Here is a 16,123-nt window from a genome sequence, read left to right on the forward strand (position 1 = left end):
GTATGTCACGAGGGGGCGGGGTCTGCCTATACGTGAACCAAAGATACTGCAAAAATGTTCTCGTAACAGAAAGACTGTGCACTAAAGACTTTGAACTGTTGTGTGTATCACTGCGCCCCCTTTATCTTCCCCGAGAGTTCCCTTAAATGTTTGTCATGGTTGTGTATATCCATCCAAGAGCAAACGCTGACAATGCCTCAAAGACTATATTGCAATCTACCCAAAAACTACAGGCAATATCACCCAACGCTCCAGTGCTGATCCTAGGGAATTTTAATCATTGTTCTATTCAGAAAACCATTAGGGACTTTGATCAATATGTTAAGTGCCCTACCAGACTCAACAAAACGCTGGACTTGTGTTATGGCTCCATCAAAGGAGCATATAAAGCTATTCCCCTTTCTCCACTTGGGGGGGCCGACCATAATTGTATTCAGCTTATCCCATCATACTGCACTGCACTGCAGAGGGGAAAAACGGTCACCAAGCAGGTTAAAGTCAGGACTGATGAATCCATACTGAGTCTGCAGGGCTGCTATGAGTGTACAGACTGGGAAATGTTTAAGCAATCCTGTTCGGACATTGACATTCTTACAGATGTTGTCAGTTGTTATGTCACCTTTTGTGAAGATAATGTTATTCCTGAAAAAACTGTAAAGGTGTACCCAAATAGTAAACCATGGGTGACGAAAGCACTCAGGGCACTCCTATACAGGAAAAGACAGGCATTTAGAGCGGGGAACCTTCCGGAGCTTGAAAAACTGAAAAAGGAAGTTAAACATGAAATCGCAAGAGCAAAGCGGAGCTATGAAGAAAAGCTTGAGGACCAATTGGGGAACAATAATTTAGGCTCTGCTTGGGATAGCATGAAAACCATAATCGGAACAAAGGAAATAAGAAATTCTAAATTGGAGCTGAATGGGTTCACATGTACGACGGAGTATTAGGGACACACATGAAGAAAAAAAATATTTTTGCCCTGGCGAGATTAAACTCGACATGTTGATTTTAAAGTCGACATTAAACTCGAAATACAGTTTAAACATAGCCTACAGTTTAAGCTATGTAGCCTACACTAACACACAATATGTGGCATGAATAATAGGCCTACTTCAAATAGGTGTTATTTCAGATAGATTGCTAGATTGCAGATATTCAGATAGATTGCGTCTTCTGTTAACTCATTGCCATCATCGTGAAGTGCTGTATCTCGCGGTTATACCATGCACTATTATATAGCTAGAATAATACATGTTTCCAATGATATAATGTTTCTACAGTAGGCTACAAAATGTTATTTCACTCTGTTTTAAGGCCACCGCACATCCAAATAACTGCCCTTCATGACCCACAGGCCGTCATTCTCCATAGCTTAACATGGAACAAATTTTTCTAAAACTGCTTTTCCATGTCTCACCTGCATAGGAGGCTATAACACAGATATGTATAAGTATATAGGCCTATACTCTTTTGATCCTGTGAGGGAATATGTGTGCATTTACTTAGTTTACTTACTAGAATGGGGTTGCCTGGTCGGGAGGACATGTCTGCAGCTTCATTCGTCCCTCCATAGACATTCAGCAATAGGCTGTCTTGCATCCATTACAAACAAATATGCAATGTGAAAGTCTGGGATTGGGGAGAGCACTTAGTATACCTAGTCTAGTGCATAAGCATGAAGTTGAACCTTTAGATGAAAAACACTCTTTAATAATAGGCCTACAATAAATAAATAAACCGCTAATGACGTTTACTTTTGACCATCGCATTTATCGCCTGTAACTCCGTGATAACAGTAAAGTATTTGGCTGAGCAACGGAGGTTAATATGTTCTATGTTTTGTCCACATGATGTAGGCCTATGTCTAATCATTGTTGCACTCGAAGAAAACTGCAATGTTTCATTCGTCCTCCCTTTCAATCGTCCCGAGCGGTCGTTCTCTCTCCAAACTAACTTTAGCCTATTCTCAAAATGTTGAGTTTAATGTCGACACGTCGAGATTAAAGTCGACAGGATATTTCAACTTTATTCTCGAAATGTCGAGTTTAATGTCGACATGGCGACTTTAATCTCGTCAAGGCAAAAAAAAAACTGTGTGGCCCTAAAACTCCGTCGTACACATGTGATAGAAAGCTGGCACAGACATTGAATGAGTTTTATCTGAGGTTTGACTCACATTTAATGATGCCATTTTAGAGCAAAAAAACTACCTAATGGATAGTGCCCCAGCGCCCTTTGATTTGCATACAGTAAGAGATACCTTCAGACACTCAAAGGTTAAGAAGAGCCCCGGGCCTGATAACATAGGGGGTCGCCTACTCACTTTGTGTGCTGAACAAATTGGTCCAATATTTTATTACACATTTAAGCTCTCCCTGAGAGACTCTCAATAGAGAGTCCCCAAAATTTGGAAAAATGTGACTATTGTTCCAGTGGCCAAAATCAGTCGCCCTAAGGTTTTAAATGATTTTAGACCAATTGCCTTGACCTCATTGGTGATGAAATGTTTTGAAAAACTAATGAAAAGGGTGCCAATTTGCTTATAGGGCCAGGCGGGAGGTTGAGGATGCTACAGCCACTCTGCTTAATCTGATACTTAAGCACCTTGAAGGTAGCAACACTCATGCCAAAATTGTATTTGTCGATTTTTCATCAGCTTTTAACACTATTCAACCACACATGTTAGTTGATAAGCTGATAAGTAATTTTAATTTAGATTTCAGTTTAGTGGGTTGGATTTTGGATTTTTTAACGAGCAGAACTCAGAGAGTAAGGGTGAATGGGGTACTTTCGGAAGAGATACTGTCCTCTACAGGGTCACCACAGGGTTGTGTCCTGTCCCCTCTTTTATACATTTTATACACTAATGACTGTCGCAGCCAGCATACAGTACAAACAGACATATTTTAAAATTTGCAGACAACTCAGTTATTGTCAGTCGAATCTGAGCATGGTCCTTTTTTAAACAATTTTATAGCCTGGTGTGATAGTGCTCACTTGAATGTATCCAAAACTTAGGACATGGTCATTGATTTTAGGTGCAACCCCGTCACTCGCCAAAATAGTGAAGGTCAGTGGCAAAATCATAGGTGTCAAGCAAAGCAGCCTATCAGACATGTACAGTAGATTTGTCCAAAAAAAGGCAGAATCTATTTTATCAACAAATGTTCATCCTCTTCACCCTGAGTTTCAGTTGCTACCTTCTAAGTTACGCTTCAGATTCCCTGCAGTTAAAACCAATAGATATAGACATTAATTTGTTCCATTTCTCTATTGAACTCTATTGGTATGATTTCCTGCTGAATGAAGGCTATCCATGGAGAGCTGAAAGTGTTTCCTGTTTTTATTGTATTTTTTTTTGCCTGTATACACACTGCATTGCTTTTCAGCATGTATGTTTTCTTCACCCATTGGGTGTTCATGTTGTCATGTTGTACTTTTTGTCCTATGTTGTCTATGGATGTCTTGCTGCAAACCAAATCGCCCTTAGGGGACAATAAAAGCTTTAATAAGTAAGTAAGCAACGTTGAGACGCAGCTACTTTAACTTTTGTATCAAGTTATGGTAGTGCAGTAATATAGAACGAAATGCGGTCAATGTGTATGTTTATGCTGCATTTTACAACGGCATTGGACATGATTCAGCCAATCACAGTCAAGGACCGGAACTATCAGTTTTAGAAAAGTAGTTGAATACTTGTGAATATAGTGTTACATATCACTAGCACAGAGATCAATTATATATGAGAAATGTACAACATGTACTTGTGGTGATGAGCAATAGATATGAACATCTTACACATGGCAGCCAGTAATGAAAATGCTATTCACAGTAAACTTGCAGGTTAACTATAGATGATCCCTCACGGGCACCATTACTGTAATTCACATAACAGTAATAATCTCCACTTTGTGTATATGTGAAGTAATGGATGGAGTATGTGTTCTCTGTTCCTTGTGTCAGGGTTCCAGGATGATCACTCTTGTACCAGCTGTAGCTCAGCACTGGTACATGTAGATCAGGTCTGCTGATACAGGTCAGAGTCACGTGTGTTCCTTCCACTATATTATTATCAGGGGGACAGATGGACACTGATGTAGTCTGTGGGGGATCTTGGGCTTCTATGAGTGACAACACAACACTGATTATAGGTCTGATTATATGAGACAATTGCAGGAGATAATGAGTTTCCTTCACATACACTTATACACACACTCTCAAACACACACACACACACACACACTCTCAAACACACAGGTGTTGCTGCTGCTCCCCTGCTGTACATTGTCCCCGTCACTACAATAGGGCAGGGTGATTTTGCTCAGAGGGAAGACTGCCACCTAATAGCGACCACCAACAACACTTTTAGCAACACACACACTCTCTCTCACACACACACACACACACACACACACACACAAACAAATGTGATGAACCTTAGTAAACAAGCATAATGACATGTTATTTCCCTTTACCTCTGACATACAGTTGGACCCCTGGCTTTCCAATCCACTTTTCACCTTCAGTGTGTGTTGTTATCCTGCAGTTATACGGACCAGTATCTGATGTAGTTAATGAGTTTATACGTAACTGGCATGTCCCAACTCTGCTGCAATCAACATGGATTCTGGAGTTATAGTCTCTGTCAGAAAAGAGATCACGACAATCCCAATAGTTCTCTTTTGTCCAGTAAGTTTCTTTAAGGGTCAGCGTACTAGGGTAGGTGTAAGAGCAGGACAAGTCCACTGAATCTCCCACAAAAGCACAGATGCTCTCAGGTTGGTAAGTGACACCCCACTGCTGACCACACACACCTACAACAGAGAACACACACCATGGAGAGATTACCAGTATTACCACACACACACACATTAAACAGAACACACGTCATGGAGAGCTGACCAGTATAACCACTTTCACAACAAAACACATTGTTCTGAATCAAGGTCAACACAAACACCACAATAACTGTATGTCATACTGAAAAGGAAAGCAGCATTAAAAAAAAGAGGTTTCCCATCCTAGTAAACTAACTAAACCCAATCCCACATCTGCTTAGATTCAGTTATTCATTTGGTCCGGATGCTGACACACACACACCCACACAGCTAACTTCATCTTTTTTGTTTGTGGCTAACACATTCATACACACATCACTTCTCAGAAGAGCTGCAGCTCTATATAGAAATGCAGAAGTTTGCTGTTTGCCTTAACTCGCATAAAATGCACTAAATATTGTATATATGTTTAACATGTATGTCAATGAAATTAACCATCACCATTTTGGTACATTATTCACATTGTGTTAAATACGTTCCCGATCATATGCAGGAAACACACACCTGCCAGTCCTAGTAGTTAGCCTAACTATGTACTGTAGTATGTAACAACACAGTATTGTCCACACCACAACACTGCCAACTGTATCATCAAAGGATACCAGCTAACAGGCTAACAAGCTTTCACAAAAGAACAAAAAACAGTGACATAAACAGAAAAAAAACATAAGTGTTTGATGTTATGTACCTTTAGTTGTGACCAGGATCATCACAGACAGATAGGTTATTACCAACAACAGCAAACCCTGAAAGTTTCAGTTCAATAATTTAACCGCATGCTTTCTAGAAACATGCTGGTTTTTCCTGAACCTAAAACTAAAGCAGTACAGAACAGCAGCCTACACATGTTATTTAGAAGGATAGCTAAACTGAATTTGTTTATATTTTTACAGCATGCTTTATGAAGCTCTTAAAAATATAGCTCATAGCTCTTACCATGTTTTGCAGCTCATTACCATCAGCAAAGGCTAATGTCAGCAAATGTCTGGAGAGTAAAATGAAGAACTCTCACTCAGAACGCAACTATTAAACGCTGCTAATGAATGAGGAAGGAAGTTCTAAGCAGAGAGATTATTCTCCATTCGTCATTTCCCTGCAATGTGGTGTTTGTGTTTTAAGTTACTGTTAACACCAGACGAGCTTATCAACTGAGCCAGAATGGCATGGTAAGAATTTCAGAAAGAAGGAAAGAAAGAAAAACACTATAATAATTGTGCTTGTCCTGAACTTTAATGAGAAATTAAAATAATAATTAACAACACATACATCTATAAACACACACAAAAACATGAAATGCTTTTTTTTTGTCATATTGAATCCTGCTATTTGCCTCTGGGCTGAACACGGACACAGGATCAATCACAACCTTTGTGTTCCTTGGAGGGTCTAAACAATAACAAAACATAAATATAGCTGCAAGCAGCAATGTGGGGGCCAAGCAGGCACTTTAGCAGTCCAGCAGTCCAGATTTGGCATGAAACTCAATGCCGTGGCATCAGGCATATAGCATTAAGCAGTCACAGCAAGTTCCATGTCAAACAAACCAAGATTGGCTGAGTTACAAGGTCAAGTTTCACATCAAAACATAACTGATTTTGTGTGGCTGAACCAGGGCTGAGTGTCGCCGCCCCCTCACCCAGCCAACCCACTGCCGCAATCGCCCCTGCCCGTCCCATCCCGCCCCACCCTTGCACGCACGCATTAGAATTAACTGGATGGAACTCGCTGTCAACAGTTTCACATCAAAAATAAAAGATTGATTGAGATATGATCATGCTTGCTGTGATTTCAATGCCCCAATAGAGGTCAAAGGTCACCAAATTATTTGTGCATCATCAGGATGAACCAGACGGTTTTATGGGCTGCCATTGACCTCCATTGCAGAATAATGCAGCAACTACAGGCCAAAATACATTTTTGCCAATTCCAGAGCCCCCTAGATGTCAAAGGTCACCAAATTTATTGAGCGTCCTCCTGATGGGTCCTGAGGACCATGTACTAAGTTTGGTTTTGATACATGAAAGCGTTGCTGAGATATGAGCTCACTTCCTGTTTGGCGGCTTCGCCACCAATTTCGATTGGCTGTTACGGGCGAATGCTTTTGTCAATCGTTCCAGAAAATTAAACACTGATAAGGCATGGTCTGAAGATGGCCTGAGCCAATTTTGGTGAAAATCAGATGAAATTTGTGACCAGTGAAATGTTTTTATTGTTTTTGATTAAATTCAATATGGCGGCCGAATCAATTATGTTGACACCATAAGTTGGCCTGGGTCAGCCTAAGGACATCCAAAAGTACGACCAGACACCACTAGTATGTTTTAATTCTAAACACATCAACAGCTACAGGCCAAAATGCATTTTTGCTAATTACAGCGCCCCCTAGAGGTCAAAGGTCACCAGATTTTTTGAGTGCTCTACAGATGGGGATATAAGTCCATGTACTAAGTTTGGTTATGACAGATGAAAGGGTTGCTGAGATATGAGCTCACTTCCTGTTTGGCGGCTACCAAGATATTTCGATTGGTTGTTACGGGCGAACGGTTTTAGTTCCGAAGACAAAAATCAATAACTTTTGTGCGGATTGGTCTGAAGATCATATGTATTAAGTTTCGTTAAAATCGGACAAACTATGTGAGGCGTGAAACTTTAGTTTCGCTTTCGATAAAATCCAATATGGCGGAAAATCCATCATGGCGGAAATTGACGTCATAGGGTGCGTTGAACTCGGCTTGAACCAAGGATTCCAACGATACCGCATTTGTGACAATCGGGTCAACGGGTCAAAAGTTATGTGCATAAACGCACGTCCAACTTTGGCCTATTGGTGGCGCTAGAGTGCTGGAGATGCTGACATGAAACTTGGTGACATGAATCTTGGGACTGTCCCCAATCAGTGTGCCAAATTTCACAACTTTTTACCATACGGTTCTATGGGCTGCCATAGACTCCCATGGCGGAAGAAAGTTGCATAATAAATATAGCTGCAAGCAGCAATGAGGGGGCCAAGCAGAAGGTTCAGCAGGCCAGATTTGCCATGTAAGTCAATGCCGTTGCATCAGACATATAGCCTTAACCCTTAAGAACGTAGGTTTTATTTAAACCAACGTACTCCACTGGGTGAGTGTTTTGGGCTGCGTCACTAGCGTTCTACACTGACATTTTATAGTCATTATTAGGTGGCCTACAATCTATGCAGTGTTAGCATGGCCTGGGGCCTAATGTACAAAGACTTGTGTGGATTTCATACTAAAACATTGCGTACGTGCAAACCTGAAAAGTAGCGTACGCACAACAAAATCCTGATGTATGAAATCTGCGCGACGCTGCATTCCACGCAGCTTTTCTTTGTACATCCCAATTAACGCGGAAATTAAGCTGCATATGCACGAGCATTACACTCCACCCCTCTCCTCCCTCAATCACACTCATTTTAATATGCTAACTAGAAGGCCACTCGAGAGCGCAGACCTCCGCAAAGACAAAATGGCCTATCCCGCAATATTATTAACAATGAAAACTAGTTTGTGGATCCATACTCGAACCTGCTCCAAAGTTTAATAATTAAAATCATCAAATTAATAATAAAAAAAAAGTGCGGATGCTAGATAGAAGTGTTTATCCACTTAAATGGCAAGAATCTTACGCCTTTATCATCTGTAATTAATAACAAACAAAAAAAACAGTAGTGGCAGAGCGTAGCACTAGCAGTGGCAGCTATAGGGTCAGAGACTGTGGCCGAATTATTGGTCTGTCTGCAAGTAGGTGACAGGGTTCGCATAACTGGGTTTGATGCATTTGAACCATTACAACACAACTGCATTAATTAAAAAAAACATTAAATGAATCGTGTCCAAGTAGGCTACCACGCATAGCGCACTCGAGGTGGAATAAACGAAGTCAATCCAGGCCACATCGCCACAACATTACGATTTCTGGATCATATCCCTATATTTGCACACAAGTGTGACAACAATAATGCGAATGCTTACTCGAGGAAAGTCAAAGTATCCTATGCAGTCAATCACACTAAGGGAAATAGCTTATATTCACGCTTATTATAGTCAGCCTATCTATTCACATGCATGATCCTGTCCCATATGTATTTCTTTCAAGTGAAAACTATCGGATATATGAAGGAAAACACTGGCACATTTTCAGGCATGGGCAAATCGTGAAGTTTCAACCCCATTTGTTTTGTGGAAAGCTCTTCAAAATCTGAAATGTTTGATAAGCCAGTCATCAACAATCGTGTAACCAAATATCGCCTCTGTGTAGGCTAGGTTTCACATTCCCTTTTAATTCTGATCCTCTAATAAGTCTACAGTTGTCATTAGATAGGTTGTAGCATAACTTAGTAGAATTTGCGCATGTTGCATGTCCATTTAAATATAGACACAAAGGCCTACTTTCGTATTTTTAATAACCCACGTTTCACAATATACTGTGCAAATAAAGGCCTAGACTCGCGATCAACTAATGTTGTTGCGCTGCATTGCCTCTAAGTGTCGCCAACTGATGATACACATTGAAATGTCGTAGGCCTCACGCCAGACATGAAGTTTATGCGGAGGACCTCACATTCTCAATGCGTTCAAGTCAGCCTTCAGACATCCGCAGACGTGGCGTGAGAAGTGACGACGCAGCATTTTGTGCGTATGCAAGCTTTGTACATGAGGCCCCTGGTCTGTTTTATTTCACGCGGAATATTGCAAAGTACCACACACACACATGCTTTCATCATGTGATCACATGTGTTGCATGCATGCACCTGATTACTAAATTAAGTCGCTGACAATGTGTTACAATTGTCACGAGGATAACAGGACACTAATGAATATCTCTGCTCTTACCTCAGACGGATGTTCAATGTCCACATCAGAGTCGTCATTAGATGTAAAAATAACCCTGATCTCTTCATCAGTAAGCTGACGCCTTTTCAAATGTGCCATGACTAATATTATTGATGAAATTGTATAGCGTCTGTAAATACTACGATGAATGAGCGATGAACGATGAATGAACTTCGAGATGCCGGTTGCTGTAATGTTTTGCATTGACGGACTAGATGGATTTACTGCTATTGCGCAAATAAAGCTGTGATTATAATGGGACAAGATAAAGATGTATGCGCATTTCTTGTGCGAGTTTTAATGTCATGAATGTAGCAAACTATGTTTCCTGAGCCGTGCGTTACTGAAAGCTACATAGCTCGTGAATGAACGATGTTTGTTTCCAGCATTCCGTACATTTCGCGGTCATTTTGATTTTCATCTTATCAGTGGCCATGAGATTTGACTAAACACTGAATAACATCATCATTCAATTCAGAAAAATCACTAATTTTGCTTGTTTTATTGTGCTTGGTGTAATGACTGACATTCAGAAATATGGCAATAAATGGCAGTGAAGTTAGCAACATTTGTAGCCTCCTGTAAATAAACGTCTTCCCAATACTTGCCACTTCCGTGGATTTTGTCATGTATAGCCCAACCACACAATCATAATATAAACTAGATCTGCAAAATGTGGCATAACAAAATGGTAGTGGCAAAGTGATTTGCGAGTGACCATCTTTGACTTTGAGAATGTACAATGTCAGCCCATGTTAGCCAACCAGTGGTAGCCCATTGTTAAGCAGCAATTAGAATACTTATGTAGCAACATTCCAAACACAAAAGTTTGACGGTACGCTTTTACGGATAGTTAACGGCCGTCACACCACAACATTTAAACATAGAGGTCAACAATTGACATCATAGGGTGTGTTGAACTCGGCTTGGCCCAAGGATTCCAATGATACCTCATTTTGCCATTCGGGTCAACAGGTCAAAAGTTACGTCCGTAAACACAAGTCCAACTTTGGCCTGTTGGTGGCGCTAGAGCGCTTGAGGTGCCGGCATGAAACTTGGTGAAATTAATTATTGGACTGTCCCCAATTAGTGTACAAAATTGTATAACTTTATACCAGACGGTTCTATGGGCTGCCATTGACTTCCATTGCAAAATAATGCGCATCAGCAACTACTGGCCAAAATGCATTTTTGTCAATTACGGTGCCCCCTAGAGGTCAAATGTCACCAAATTTCTTGAGCGTCCTCCCGATGGGGTCTGAGGTACATGTACTAAATTTGGTTTTGATACATGAAAGCGTTGCTGAGATATGAAATCACTTCCTGTTTGGCGGCTTCGCTGCAAATTTCGATTGGCTGGTACAGGTCAATGCTTCTGTCAATTGTTCCAGAAAGCAATGCACTCATCAGGCATGGTCTGAAGATGGTCTCTGCCAATTTTGGTGAAGAACAGATGAAATTTGTGACCATAAAACTTGTGCGTTTTTTGATTAAATCCAATATGGCGGCCGAATCAATTACGATGACATCACAAGTTGGCTTGTGTCTGCCTAAGGACCTCCAACAGTATTACCAGACACCACTAGTGCGTTTTAATTCTAAGCACAACTGCAGCTACAGGCAAAAAAGCATTTCTTAATTACAGCGCCCCCTAGAGGTCAAAGGTCACCAAATTTCTTGAGCTTCCCCCTGATGGGGTCATGAGTCCATATACTGAGTTTAGTTATGATAGATGAATGGGTTGCTGAGATATGAGCTCACTTCCTGTTTGGTGGCTTCGCCGCAAATTTCGATTGGATATTACGGGTGAACAGTTATAGTTCCGAAGATGAAAATCGATAACTTTTGTGCGGCTTGGTCTGAAGGTGTTATGTGCTAAGTTTCGTGAAAATCGGACAAACTATGTGAGGCGTGAAACTTTAAAAGGTTTTTGACAAAATCCAAAATGGCGGAAAATCCATCATGGCGGAAATTGACGTCATAGGGTGCGTTGAACTCGGCTTGGTCCAAGGATTCCAAAGGATTGCCATTTTTGGCAATTGGGCATACGAGTCAAAAGTTACGTGGTGAACGCACGTCCAACTTTGGCCTGTTGGTGGCGCTAGAGCGCTGGAGGTGCCGGCATGAAACTTGGTGCAATTAATTATTGGCCTGTCCCCAATCAGTGTACCAAATTTCACAACTTTTCACCAGTCGGTTCTATAGGCTGCCATAGACTTCAATGGCGGAAGCGTAATAATAATAGGGAAGAAAAGATAGAATCACTAAGGGTTGCCCTGCAGCTTCGCTGCTTGGCCCCCAAAGATAGAAACACAATGGGTGCCTTCGCAGCTTCGCTGCTTGGCCCCCAAATAAAGAAAATATGGTAATTAGGTAGTTATGGTAAATATGGTAATTAGGTAGTTTTAGGTAGGTACAGGAAGAAGTATGTAAATAGGTGAAACAATTTGCTTGTTTGCAATATTGCCTCTGGGCTGAACATGGACACAGAGGGATCCTGACTGCCCTGCACACTGCTGTAGATGGGAGAAGGCTCCCCTTCTGGTTGAACAGGGGAACTGCAAGAGAAAACACATCGGTAAAAAATACAGCACCATCATGAATCTAACATGAGAAACACACTTAAATCACACAGATATAAGTGTTGCCTGACAAGCTCAAGTGAGACTTTATATCAAATGCTGTCAAATAAAATAAGCATGTAGAAGCTCATGTGAAGTCCTTAGTGCTGCAAACCACTACAGGCTCAGAGTCCCCAGATCAGTTTGACTGTAAAGATATATATATATATATATATATATATATATATATATATATATATATATATATGTGTGTGTGTGTGTGGAAATGGATGTAGCCAGACATATAGTGAGTAATGGCAAGGAAGGTGAGCCAGTAATTAAGTATTTTTATTTATATAGCCCATTTTTCATGCACAGAATTCAACACAAAGCGCTCCACACACACAGATTGCCAGACAGAGCGGCAAAAGACGGCAGCAAACAACTACAGTAGCAACTAGTGAAAAGCTGTCTGACGAAAAGCTGTCAGATTTCAGACATCAGATGGAAAGCCATCAAGTCACAGAAAAAGTGGTGTCAGACAAAAAGCTCAATCGGATATCAGGCATCAGATGGATGACTCTGACATCTTTTCTTCTGAGGCTGTTTTTTCTGATGCAGTTTTATCTGACAATGATTTTCCTGACACTTTTTTTATCTGACGGTGTAATTCCATAAACATGACAGAGGTTTTCCCGAGACCTGATGCCTTTTCATCTGATGTCTGACACCTGACTCTGACATCTGAGAATGCCCTTATATGTGATCTAGTGACACAGAGATCTATGAGATCTAGTGATACAGAGCCAAAACACCACCAGTGTCAAAGTTCAATATGCTAGATGCTTGAAGGGGAGCACTGTCTATCAGCAGCAGATTACGACGGCAGCAATAGATCTCACAGGACTCCTAGGTCAACGTTAGCCCTTAAAGGAGTACCGTCACACCGGTGTGACGGGAATGTTGAGAAATGAACATTCTAAAGAATATCTGGGTTCATTGAATTCAACATAGAATTTTAGAACCTTCAATTGTTGCGGAGCTTAGAATGTTCAAAAACCTACACCTTTGGGTAGCCCGATGCAGGCTAAAAAACTATCAATGCTTTATACCACTGTCAGGGCAGAATATACAGAAAAGTAATGTCCATTCAAAGCGACTAGGTATTACAGGTAAAATACATACAAAAAATCTAACAAAACATTACATTCAATTATGAAAATGATGAAAAAAAAATTAACAAAAACAAAATGCTAGACAGAGCAGTGAGACTCGCCTGCATACCCATAAACTAGCAACTCAATGATTGTAAGGTGAAGGTGTAATATTCCTACTTCGCAAGCCCTTAATGTGGTTGAACAAGAGGAGAAATCCAGTGATTTTTCACATATCTCTATTTTTCTAGGTCACCGAGTTCTGTTGATAAAAAAAAAAAAAATAATAATAATAAATATAGCTGCAAGCAGCAATGAGGGGGCCAAGCAGTGAGATCAGCAGGCCAGATTTGCCATGTAAGTCAATGCTGTTGCATCAGACATATAGCCTTAAGCAGTCACAGCAAGTTCCATGCCATACAACCCAAGATTGGCTGAGTTACAAGGTCAAGTTTCACATCAAAACATAACTGATTTTGTGGGGCTGAACCAGGGCTGAGTGTCGCCCCTCCCCAGCCAGCCCACCGCCCAAGAACCGCCCTGCCCATCCCACCCCGCCCCACCCCTTGCACGCACACATTAGAATGAACTAGATGGAACTTGCTGTCATCAGTTTCACATAAAAAATAAAAGATTGACTGAGATATGATCACACTTGCTGTGATTTAAACACAGAGGTCAAAAATTGACGTCATAGGGTGTGTTGAACTCGGCTTGGCCCAAGGATTCCAATGATGCCTCATTTTGCCATTCGGGTCAACAGGTCAAAAGTTACGTCCGTGAACACAAGTCCAACTTTGGCCTGTTGGTGGCGCTAGAGCGCTTGAGGTGCCGGCATGAAACTTGGTGAAATGAATTATTGGACTGTCCCCAATTAGTGTGCCAAATTGTATAACTTTTTACCAGACGGTTCTATGGGCTGCCATTGACTTCCATTGCAAAATAATGTGCATGAGCAACTACTGGCCAAAATGCACTTTTGTCAATTACGGAGCCCCCTAGAGGTCAAATGTCACCAAATTTCTTGAGCGTCCTCCCGATGTGGTCTGAGGTACATGTACTAAGTTTGGTTTTGATACATGAAAGCGTTGCTGAGATATGAAATCACTTCCTGTTTGGCGGCTTCGCCGCAAATTTTGATTGGCTGGTACAGGCCAAAGCTTCTGTCAATTGTTCCAGAAAATTAAACACTGATAAGGCAAGATCTGAGGATGGTCTGAGCCAATTTTGGTGAAAATCAGATAAAATTTGTGACCAGTGAAAACTTTTCCTTTTTTTTGATTAAATTCAATATGGCGGCCGAATCAATTATGTTGACATCACAAGTTGGCCTGGGTCAGCCTAAGGACATCCAAAAGTACTACCAGACACCACTAGTATGTTTTAATTCCAAACACATCAACAGCTACAGGCCAAAATGCATTTTCGCTAATTACAGCGCCCCTAGAGGTCAAAGGTCACCAGATTTTTTTGAGTGCTCTACAGATGGGGATATAAGTCCATGTACTAAGGTTGGTTATGACAGATGAAAGGGTTGCTGAGATATGAGCTCACTTACTGTTTGGCGGCTTCACAAGATATTTGATTGGTTGTTACGGGCTTAACGGTTTTAGTTCGAAGACAAAAAATCGCATTTTGTGCGGATTGGTTGAAGATCATATGTATTAAGTTTCGTTAAAATCGACAAACTATGTGAGGCGGAAACTTTAGTTTCACTTTCGATAAAATCCAATATGGCGGAAAAATCCGGAAAATCATAGGGTGCGTTGAACTCGGCTTGGTCCAAGGACAAATACCACCTTTTTGACAATCGGCCATAGGGTGACGTGCGTAAACGCACATCCAACTTTGGCCTGTTGGTGGCGCTAGAGTGCTTGAGTTGCCATCATGAAACTTGGTGACATTAATCATGGTACTGTCCCTAATAAGTGTGCCAAATTTCACACATTTTTTACCAGACGGTTCTATGGGCTGCCATTGACTTCCATGGCGGAAGAAAGTATAATAAATATAGCTGCAAGCAGCAATGAGGGGGCCAAGCAGAGAGTTCAGCAGGCAAGATTTGCCATGTAAGTCAATGCCGTTGCATCAGACATATAGCGTTAAGCAGTCACAGCAAGTTCCATGCCATACAACCAGGGTAGGAATTTCCGCCCCTGTGCTTGGTCGCGGATGCCCCTTTGAAAATCAGAGGTTTACAGGCCACGGTGGCCTTGGTGCCCCCCTTCTTTCAATATTCTGCTTTAGCGGCCCTACTAATAGCGATTTTTATTTAGCCTGTGGCCTGTCAAAATAATCTTAGAATTCACAGCGCAAATTAATTTAGTCTTTTACACAGTGGAGAAAGTGACAGTGTGTCGTGACTTTTATTGACATATATCCTTTAGTTTATATATCTTTTATGTAGTATCTTTATTCTGTGTAATATCATTGTTTTGTGAAACTGAACTCTGTAGTATGTTCAGTGTGGGGGAAAGGAAGACTGGTTTAAGGGAAAGAGCAGATGGCTGACAGGGTCATCAATAAGGTTTGGCGCCAGGAAATGTAATCAAAACCTAAAGAATGTAGGAATAACAGGATGAGAGGGCAAAGGTGAAGTACCATTACTTGGTCAGTTGTCTGTAAACAAAGAGGGTCTTGTCTGGGATGACTTGAAGGGGTATAAAGGCTGGACAACAGCCAGAGGATGCTAGCTTACTGAGCTTACTTAGCTCACT

This window comes from Alosa alosa, unplaced genomic scaffold, assembly GCF_017589495.1.
Source record: "Alosa alosa isolate M-15738 ecotype Scorff River unplaced genomic scaffold, AALO_Geno_1.1 AALO_1.0_unplaced_10, whole genome shotgun sequence".
Taxonomy (NCBI): domain Eukaryota; kingdom Metazoa; phylum Chordata; class Actinopteri; order Clupeiformes; family Clupeidae; genus Alosa; species Alosa alosa.